Source organism: Dermacentor silvarum, chromosome 3 (genome assembly GCF_013339745.2).
Source record: "Dermacentor silvarum isolate Dsil-2018 chromosome 3, BIME_Dsil_1.4, whole genome shotgun sequence".
NCBI lineage: Eukaryota > Metazoa > Arthropoda > Arachnida > Ixodida > Ixodidae > Dermacentor > Dermacentor silvarum.
Window position 1 is genome coordinate 111,433,491 of NC_051156.1, and position 10,568 is coordinate 111,444,058.

General features: G+C 44.7%; 1 long non-coding RNA gene across 1 annotated transcript; it reads left to right on the forward strand.

Moving 5' to 3' along the window:
• The first annotated feature begins 2,216 nt into the window (after positions 1–2,216).
• Positions 2,217–7,702, forward strand: LOC119443971 (uncharacterized). The gene is made up of 3 exons (XR_005190389.2): positions 2,217–2,287; positions 2,725–2,814; positions 7,436–7,702. It is a non-coding gene; the product is annotated as an uncharacterized LOC119443971 (long non-coding RNA).
• Positions 7,703–10,568: the final 2,866 nt, after the last annotated feature.

Here is a 10,568-nt window from a genome sequence, read left to right on the forward strand (position 1 = left end):
AGCTACAAATGATTTTGAATTAGCTTAGACACCCTTTTGATTGCGTATACAACATGTTTAGTCCGAACGAGCTATCAAAAAGAGGTAATGTCGAAAATACTGATATTCGGTTTCCATTCGATGGGAAACTGATCAGGCGCAAACTACGACAACGACAAAAGGGACTGCACAGTGCAAAAATTTTCACAATACCCAACTTCTTTTTGGCATTATTTACTATGTTTCATTGCTGTAAAGTGGAACGGAATTAGGTCAATTCAAAAGTGATATTCAATATTAAGCTTTCTTGGGAATATAATGCCAGTAGGCGCTTATTCACTCCGCGCAGTAGTAATATGAAATGCGATATAAGTGAAATGTATTTCCTTCCAAACTTTTTCCAAAAAGCAAGAAAGGAAAATAATAAAAAAATTACGTTCCCAGAATAGGAAGCATTCACATTGAAGTACACTATAATTTCTTCAGCGTACAAAGTGTCTCAAGTAGCCTGTGCCAAAATTAGAAAAATACGACCATGCCACGTAGCTGGTCTGAACCAAGGTATGTTGCTTGTCGTCGCTTACTGCAAGTCACACTGTTTTTTGTATTTCGCGTAATTACATATTTATTTAGTATTAACCAATTACATTTTCAAACATTATTCTCAGAGCAAGATTACTGAATCAGAACATTGTAGGCCATCACGAAAAATCCCGATCCACTTTCCTATTGCTAAAAGTGCGGCTTAAATTTTATTTCTAACGCTTTTAAAATCCCGCAAAACACGTAAAGGTGCAGCCCGACTAGTCGCGCGACACTTTTCGCGTGCGTTTGCGGGCTTCTTTCAAGATTGGGGGGAAAAAAACTTTATGTAGCACGTCTAGAGCAACAGAAATATGGATCGGGGATTTTTCTTGGAGGCCTACAATTTTATGGTAGACAGTTTTGCTATGATTGTAATACACGAGAAGTTAATGAATTACAATAATAACTAATTTTGCAATTATGCAAGGTAGAAACAAAATAGTCTGCATTGCTCCAAGCGACGGCAAACATTACGTTGGTTATTCCTAGCTACGTGGTACTCGAATATTTTACAACAAAGCTCAATGTTGCTAAGCGATTCGTCCCTCTGTCGCCTGTATGCTGAAAACTGTCATCAGCAACGGCTCGAGGGTCGTCATCTTCTTCCATAGCTGGATCCGTTGCCGCTCATCATTCCAGCGTAGAATTTCACTTCTCTTCTGTCCTCGTAACTGCCGAGGCCTAGTTTACGGCGGTATCAGCCAGTGCTTAAGTGGAAATGAGCAATTCATTGTCTTACGTGACCAACAGATTTAATTTGCAAGCAATTTAATTTTGAACAATCGCGAAACGGAAATGCGACAGCGGCGGACTGAGGGCATAGGTTCAGTGACGTCGTTCTCTGCGTCGCAGCGAAACGTGCGTGTAACCTCATTAGGAAACACAAAGACGTAACCAATAATTGAGAAAGCCGTTAATGAACCATTCGGATTAAGTCAGTGATAAACACCGTGACCACGCGTTTCAGTTTCTCTGGTTAACTATCTGTACGGAGTTCTTGGGCGGTGTTTTTTTAAATAATGGCACACTTCACGAGCCATAGCCTGCAAATGAAGGTGCCTCCGTTCTATGTGCCAATTACATCTTCCCGTTAAATGACACAATGTTCAAAATACAGTAATATTGCATAGAATTGTAATGTATTAGCAGAAGCAGACGTTTTGTTAAAAGCAATAAGAAGTCCATAGCACATTGCGGCAACATACTTCTGCACGAAGTTAGGTATACAGTGACACTTGTAAACGCATCGGCAGAACTGTAAAATTTAAAGCGAGGGTAATTCAATTTTCGCTTCGTTCTTTCATGAGATATTCGCTTTAAATATGGAAAGCTACGGCTTTTGGTCTTTCAAGCCGCCCAGCCGAGCTAAAAGCGGTGTCAAGTGCTGAAGAGAAAGCCTCGTTTATTTTTTAAAGAGTGAAACAAATTCATTGTCATCTCTGGAACTCACTGAGAATGAGGATCGTTACCCTTTGCCCATATTTCCATTTCATAATTCAAGAACAATGAATTAGTGCGATAAACCACACACACACACACACACAAAATTTCCCGAATGTGAACCACATTTGGATGATAGCTTTGCATACATTACCATGCACCACAACTATAAAAAGGGTAGATATAGGGGTATATAAATCGCGCATTTTGTCTTTCTCTCGCAGATCAAACCAAGGACCAGTCCGAAAGCGGCAAATGTGAAAGGCTCATTCCATTGCCACCGGTAAGCATTCTCAGAAAAGAAATAGCCGCAAGGTTTCAACTAGCCAGTTTAAAAAAAAACGCAGGTAACATGCGTCTTCACCATTAGACAATAATTCTGTATATTATACGCATATGTTGTCGTAATCATTGGAAACACGAACTCAGTGGTCGTGAAACACCTGGACTACCGCATATGTTTCTAAGTGTAAATTAATAAAAAGAAGGCTGCGGTTGTCTGTTTTCTGTTGTGTGTGTTTTTTTTTTTACTATATCCGCTACCCCACTCGAGCACGGAGGGAACAGCGTAACGGAGATCGTCATTATAACTTTCAATATCTATAAGCAACCCATTTACCTATAAATTGAAAGCTATTGTACTTAACTGGAAAATTGAACACGAAAAAGAAAAAGAAATTTTGCGAATCACGTTCAATTTCTTTTTTCTGGTGCGTGCAGGGGCAGGAGTCGTACAGGCTGACCTGCGTGTACAGGTGCAAGGACGATCCTTCTCGCTTTGAAAATGAACCCGACGGCATTCCTTGTGGGGTAAGTTCAACGGCCGATTGCGAAGAGCGATAGCCGGTCGAGCGCTACACTCATGGCTCCACTAATCTAAGCCTGCCACACTGGGCACTAGGAGATCGGCGTCGTAGGAAAACCGAGGTCTTGCGCGCTAAGAGTTTATCGTTTTGTTTTCTTTACCAACGCTTTGTCAGTCAAATAACTTTATTTAAATGCCCTGCGAGTTTGTGGGACGGGCAAATGGTCCCGCCTAGGTGACTGCCAGGAGCTCTTGAGCCCTGGCGGCTTCCTCGGCCCGCTGGACAGCCCAAAGTTGATCGGCAAGGGCAGAGCTGAGCAACACAGTCTCCCAGCGCACGCGGAGGCGATCGCGAGAGGCTGCATCCCCATTATTGTTTGTTATGCCTCGACATTCCCATAGCATATGTTCCAGATTGGCTCTAGAACCACAGTTTTTGCATTTATCTGTCTTGCACATGTCTGGGTAAATGAGATGTGAGATCGCCGGGTTCGGATAAGTTCTGGTCTGTAATTGCCGCCATGCGACAGACTGCTTTTTGCTGAGCTTTTGGTGAGGTGGTGGGAAAATGCACCTTTGCAATTTGTAGTGTTGTGTGATGTCATTAAATCTGGTGATACGATCCTTCCATTCACACTCCTCTCCATCCTCGTTCTCAGGAGACGCTAAGGTGCCGGCGGTATTATCGGCCGTGACTCGGTCCGTAAGCCCTCGAGCCACGTCATGCGCCGTCTTATTATTATTGCTGTCTCCTGGCGAGGTGGAGGTGTGAGCGGGTGTCCATATTAAATAAACATCTTTTTCTTGACTTATGGTACCTGCCATTAGGATTCGTAGTGCTTCAGGAGAGATTCGGCCATTAGCGAAATTTCGTACTGCCGCCTGAGAGTCACTGACTATTACGTCCACTTCGGTCTGTGATAGTGCTAGCGCAATAGCTAATTCCTCTGCAGTCTCGATGTTTACTGTGCTTGCCGTAACGCATGTTTTGCACTTCTTTTCATGATCAATTACTACGGCTGTAAATCCGCGCCTGTGCTTGTATCTAGCAGCGTCTACAAATACTTCGTCTTTACTATTCCCAAATTTCTTTCGTATGACCATTGCTCTGCTTTGTCTTCTGCCTTTATGGTACACGGGATGCATGTTCTTTGGTAATGGGAGAACGGTTATCGTATCCCGGACATAATTGGGGATGTCCTCTTTGGTTCCGTTTTGAGTATGGTACCCAATACCTAGTTTTTCTAGTATGTGTCTTCCTGTCTTGGTCCTGGAAAGGCGTTCGTACTGCGCTATCCGCTGCGCCTCTATGAGCTCATCTATTGTGTTGTGCAGGCCTAATTCTAATAGCCTGTCGGTACTAGTGCTGATTGGTAGTCCTACGGCTTGTTTATAAATTTTCCTAATGAGGCGTTCTAATTTAATCTTTTCTGCAGCGTACAATCTAAGGTAGGGTACGACGTATACAATCCTGCTGATAACGAACGCCTGTACCAGTCTGATCATGTTTCCTTCCTTCATTCCACTGTGTCTATGTGGCTATCCTTTTGATCAACCTCATAACTTGAGATACTGCCCCTTCCAACTTCCTAATGGTTTCTCCATTCTTGCCTTTTGCTTCAATGAGCAGTCCCAAAACTCTGATTTTATCAACCTTAGATATGGGTTTATCATCGGCAGTCTTCAATTCTATGTCCGTTTCTACATTGTCTTCCCCATCCGTTTCTAAATTGTCTTACCGGCGGGACCGAGCTGTTTGGTTTACGGCCCCTGCGAGTTCGCCTGTACAATAATAATTCCGTTTTTTCCGCCGAGCAAACCAATCCGGTTCCCTCTAGGTATTGTTCGACTGTTTCAATCGCACTTTGGAATGTCTGTTCTATCTGCCCATCATTACCCTCCTTTATCCATAAGGTAATGTCATCGGCATATATAGTGTGGTTAAGGCCCTCAATTTCTTCTAGTTTCGCGAGTAATCTGAATAATGCCAGATTAAACAGCAACGGTGATATCACTGACCCCTGTGGTGTGCCGGCGCTACCAATCTCAATCTCTTCCGAGACGAGGTCTCCCACGGTGATCTTTGCCATTTTGCCGGTTAGGAAGTCTCGAACATAATTGTATGTTCTCCTTCCTAATCCTAGCTCTTCAAGGCTGATGAGTATTGCCTGATGTGTTACACTGTCAAATGCTTTCTTTAAGTCTAAGCCGAGGATGGCTCTAGTGAATCTGCCAGGGTTGTCTATGATTTGGTGTTTAAGATGGAGCATCGCATCCTGCGTGGAAAGATTCCTTCTGAAACCCAGCATCGTGGAGGGAAATAGGTCCCTGTCCTCGAGATAGTTAGTTAGTATCGCTAGGACTTTGTTACCAACGCTTTGTTACCCAAGATTTGTCGGAACAACGTTCTCAAATACCGGCGAGTACACTCGATGATGTGGTGCTTCTGAGGTCATGCTCAGTGCTCAAGGCACTGAGCATGATATCGGAATTGACCCATTGAGAAAAATAAATAATATGTTTTATCGTTACTTTGCGTCGAAAATTTTTCCTGGGAGTCAAGACGGTTTTGAACGCTACGGACCTTTTATTCATTCTGGAGCCGAATCACAAAGGAATTTTTTCAGTTGAACAAAACTAAAACCAGAACGAAAAACATTTCGTTCCGATACCCTGAAATATTTCTCCACGAACCGGAAAAACACACGTAGCCATGCAAACGCTGGCATGATAATTGCGAGAGTTGAGATGACATTGACATGAGTTAAGGGAGTGAGAGGAGACCATAAGATCATGGCAGCACTGGCCATGTGTTTTACGGTGCGTGCACTAGCTGCTGTTTTTCATTTCATGGTAAGTGGAATAGCCACCCAAAAGCAGCGCCGCTACATATTAAGGTCTGCTTTGTACGCTAATGGTAGGAACTGGTGGAATAAACCTGTTCTCCTTTGGCCTGTTGAGCCGTGTGTGCCTGTGTGCTGTTACCGTCACGTCTTCACTGCCATTTCTGGTCTCCTTCATTTAGTACGGTGGACGCGTTCCATTGACCCAGTACCTTAATCGCCCAGCTCTCCCGCATAATTATGGCAGGAATTTCTTTGTGCAATAAGCAAAGAGATGTGGATGCAAATATAGAACTCTGGAATAGAATCGATTAAAGTTAAATGTTTTTTTTTACATTCTGCAAAACAAGGATTCGCAATGCACTTTGCTGTCTGCATTATCAAACGATCTACACAAATATGTCATTTCATTTCAATATTAATGAGATAACATACCATTTTTCAGCCGCCAGCTTACGAGCAGGAATTTCAATTAATATGTATACATAATCATAGTGCTTACTACATAATTAGTTCTTAGCGTTAGGACAAGCGAAGTAACAACTTCACCTTATGTCATACCCCATGTTATGACAATACAGTTGTTCAGATAAACTAGAAAATGGGCTTCAAACCTCTCCCGTCGTATTGAGGGCAATATCCTTACAATAATTGATTACTTTAATATGAAGCCCGTTTCCGTGTGTAAATGAGGAAAAGGTGGCCCGTAATTCCTTCGGCGTCGCACGTAACGCATTCTTTCGCGGTAATTCAACGTTCGACAGCTCAATCGTTACACGAGAGTGATGCTTGTAGAAAATAAAACAAGCGCTCAGCTAAGATTTAAAGAAGCAAAAATATCCAGGTTTCTTGTTCACAGAGAAGCGGAGTGCGAGAGCATGCAGTTATTTATGCGTTAGCTGGCACAGAGTGTGCGTAAAATGCCTCAGGAAGATAACTCCGCTTTCCCTTTACGACGTGCGCATGCTATCGCATAAATATAACAAGACTCTAAGAGCAGACGTGAAGTTAGACTTTGGCGTAATTGCGTCAGCAGAACCCCAGTCTATGATGCGGACAGTAGAGATGTTGATACTGCGCTAAATCGTTCGACCTGGCGCTGGTTTCCCTATCATCGTTCTGGTGTCGCTGAAATCTAGAACATTTTCCAGTTGCTCTTGTGTAGGACGTGTCACGATTTTCCCCGAGGTATCATGTCACTCCTGGAAACCGCACTCATTAGCGGAATCGCGGCTACCGCAATAACCTTACGGCGAATGATTTATTTTGTCGTTCTTTGAGAGTGGTATGAAGCAAGATACGCGTGGCTGTTGTTTCTCACAGTTTTAGTCATCTGTACTTCTATCTCAGGTAAGCAGTTAATTACTAAATTAGAAGGCAGATAACAAACCTTCGGAAAGAGTTGGCCTACGGCAGTGTCACTAATATTGACACTACTGTAATTTCGTGATGTCCAGATTAAAACACTAAAATAGACAGGTGAGCGTTTGTCTAATACATTTACAGATTATATCCGCGTATTGTGATTTGTTAAATGCACTTGATTTAGATTTCTACTTTGGTTTTGTCGTAATATTGTGCAGCTTTGGTTTTTTATAGGATCCCGCCTATATTTCAGTTTTTCGACTTGTCGTTCCATGGCATTTAATTTTATCAAGAAGCTTGAAATGCAACAACAGTGACAAAGCTGTAGTTAATATAATTCGTAGGTTTGAATTTCCCAGCGCTAATTAATTCAAATGGAAGTAATTATTTCATTCTGTTATTTCTTTTCAATTCGCAGCATGCCCCGGTTATACGAGAAATAGCCGTTTGCAAGAATGGAACATGCGTGTTGTCTCGTCCTGTCCCCTGCCCACCAGATGAGACGGAAGGTACTACGACTTCGGCATCTGTGCCCACTCAACAGTCTAACTCGACGCAAGCGCAGTAGTGCGAAAATGAGCACAGATGGATCGACGACGTCCGAACGTCAATGATTAACAGAGCTGCCTGGTCAAGAATACGCAGGCAGACAAAGGGACCGAATAAATTCAAACGCCACACTCTAGACTGCGTTTTGTTTAACTGCAAATTTTGTAGCCTTATGATCAATTCTTGCCGTTGGAATGAGATTTGGAACCGCAACCACGCGTTTAGATAGCGATATGGTGTGCTATGCAAGAAGGCCACGTCTGCATTGTTCGCATTCGACGGTGGACAGACAGATGTCCGAAAGAGGAGAACGGCCACAACGTGTCCCGAAAAGGCATCGCAAGCGGCTTGCACTGATTATAAGGATAGATAGCGGGACTTTCCCACTATCAGGATGTTCCGATACTTGCTCATAACAATAGACGGTGATGGCGCGTAACGTTGCCCATTCTTCTGTGCTTGAAACGAGGAAATGACGTGCGCAGGTTTACGTCATCCTGCACGCTACACAGCCTACATACGCGTGCCTGGATTTCAGCAAGCTAAGATTGTAGGTAAAACACAGATTGAACGACGAAGGAAATATTAGAGGAGTTTGTTGTCAGAAATAAAGGGTCAACTTGCGTTAGTGACATTGATTACATTGTCGTCTTCGGAAATATGCTTTTTCATTAACCATATTTTGCGACGCTTTGCTTCTACGCCACGCATGTTCTCCTATGCGCACGCATAGAAATTTTCATATTTGCATTTGTCTGATGTAAATATGGTAGTTGGCGCGTCACTGTGCCCCGCTTTTTCCTGTTTCCCTGCGGTAGAATATTCCACGTCTATTGTACAGTAGGCCGAAGCACTAAATTGACCATTATGTTCTTTTGAATGTCGAGAATTCGCGACATAGGAACCGTAAACTGCACACCTAAGCTCCACACCTAAGCAGTTAGCAGTCGCGACAAGTAAGAGAGGTTTAGAGTCTAGGTGGGAAAAATGCGGCGAAACATATCTTAGGAAGAGTGTTGGCGATAATGGGTCAGCATTCTACTAATGGATCCACACAACGTATTGCCATCATTGGAAAAGGTTATGTATAAGGCGTGTATTGCAGCGGGAATCCCCTTTCATGGTTCCCCGAGAACATTCTGTGCCATCTGGCACCGCTGCCGCTAAGCCTACGCCACGTCTCAGAAGTGCATGGCGCGCCGTTGCGTGGGAACGCTGAGTTAACTCTTCATGCAGCAACCGGTCGCCTCTCTCGCACTCTCTTATGGAGACGCTACGCCATCTGGTGGCGCTGCCGAGAAGTCCGCGCGTAGCCTCCGAGACGAGAAGCGTGGCGCGCCGGTGCGAGCAAACGCTAAGAATGGTTCCCTGGCTTTCCGCACACTCAGATGCACATATTTAGTGACCCAAGTTGTCGAGATATGCAAAGAGGTGCACATTAGAGCACTGCACAGGCCAATTTTTTTCAGCCAGGGCCCGGCCAGGGCCCGTTTTTACGTTGGGCTGCCCGTCCGAGCACGACCAAAAGTTTTATGGTGAGAACCGGGCCCGGCCCGGGCTCCAAAATAATCAGCGTTACCCGCCCGGCACGGCCCGCCAACCTTTTACCTTATAGACCCGAACCCACCCCGAGCCCGGCTCGAAACCGGCCAGAACCCGACCGGAGACCGAAAAAGATCGCCGAGTGGCATTAAAAAAAACCAAGGAAGAGAATGAAAGTAATTTATTCTCAATGCATAAATACATGTCAAATGCAAATATTAACACCATTTGAGTGGTCTAAACGCAAATACCAGAGCGTGAAGTTGTACGAATGACCCTGCCGAGCCGTATCGCCAGCAGTTTCCGACAGCGCGACCTTGATACGACCCAATCCACTTCTCTCGCTGCGCCGCTACAGTATTTTTCAACGTCGGGCGCCTCACTGCAAAGCATGCGCTGCCCCAGCCGCTCGTTCCACTCAACCGTATTCTAGTACAATATAGCCGAAGCGCAGCCACGACCGGTCGTGAGCGCAGTGCATGGATGTAGTAAATGGAGGAAGAAAGCTTCTCGTTCCACCATGGTGCAGTGTAATGCGCTGCTGCTAGGCGCCCGATTGAGAAAATGCGTGCAATCATGGATGCGCGCAGTGCCCTATTTCAGTCGTGTGACGAACGTGCTTGCAACGCGCTTAAAGCATTAATTACATTGTTTTAGGTAACAAATACAATGGCAACCATTCGTTTGAGGCGCCTTCGGTCTTTCTGGACTTTTACATTCAGTTCAAACAGTGCAAAATACGACGGAAGAAGAAAAGGGAGGTACACAGGAGTAGCATCCAGCTGCGGCGGAGCCACAGATTTTTCAGAGTGCGGACGCACAAGGATAACTCGCTGCACATTACGTGCACACCACCTGGAAGTCTGAGCCCAGCCCGGGCCCGCGTCAAAATGCCCGAGCTCGTGGAGTGCTCTAGTGCACATATCCAGTGCATTCAGCTTTGGCGCGAAAGACGTTCGTTGAAAAGCGACACATACTCAGTGCATTTGTGACACAGCGTGCAAATGCGTTGGGTCGCTGTCGTTGAACAACCGTAGGAATGTGGGTTCGATTCCGTTCAGCATCAGATAAATATAGGCGATCTTTTTCGTCATTGTAGAGCAGCACATAACCAGTGGTACATACCTAGTTACCCACGTTAACGTTGAAGACATTCATTGGAGAGCGGCGCGCACCAACTGGCACTTACCCAGTGACCCAACTTTGCATCAAAGATGTTCATTGGAGGACATTGTTGACCTGCGCGAAAAAAACCGGGCGACAGAGACAGCATGGAACAAGGACGGGCGCTGGACTGCGCCCGCCCTTGTTCCATGCTGTCTCTGTAGTTCGTTTTTTATCGCGCAGGTAAACAATGTCCGCTAATATGTACCAACCCGCCCAACAACAAGTTCTTCTAAACTACATATGTCCATTGGAGACAAGCACAGGCCGAGTGACACATACTCGCTATTTCAACT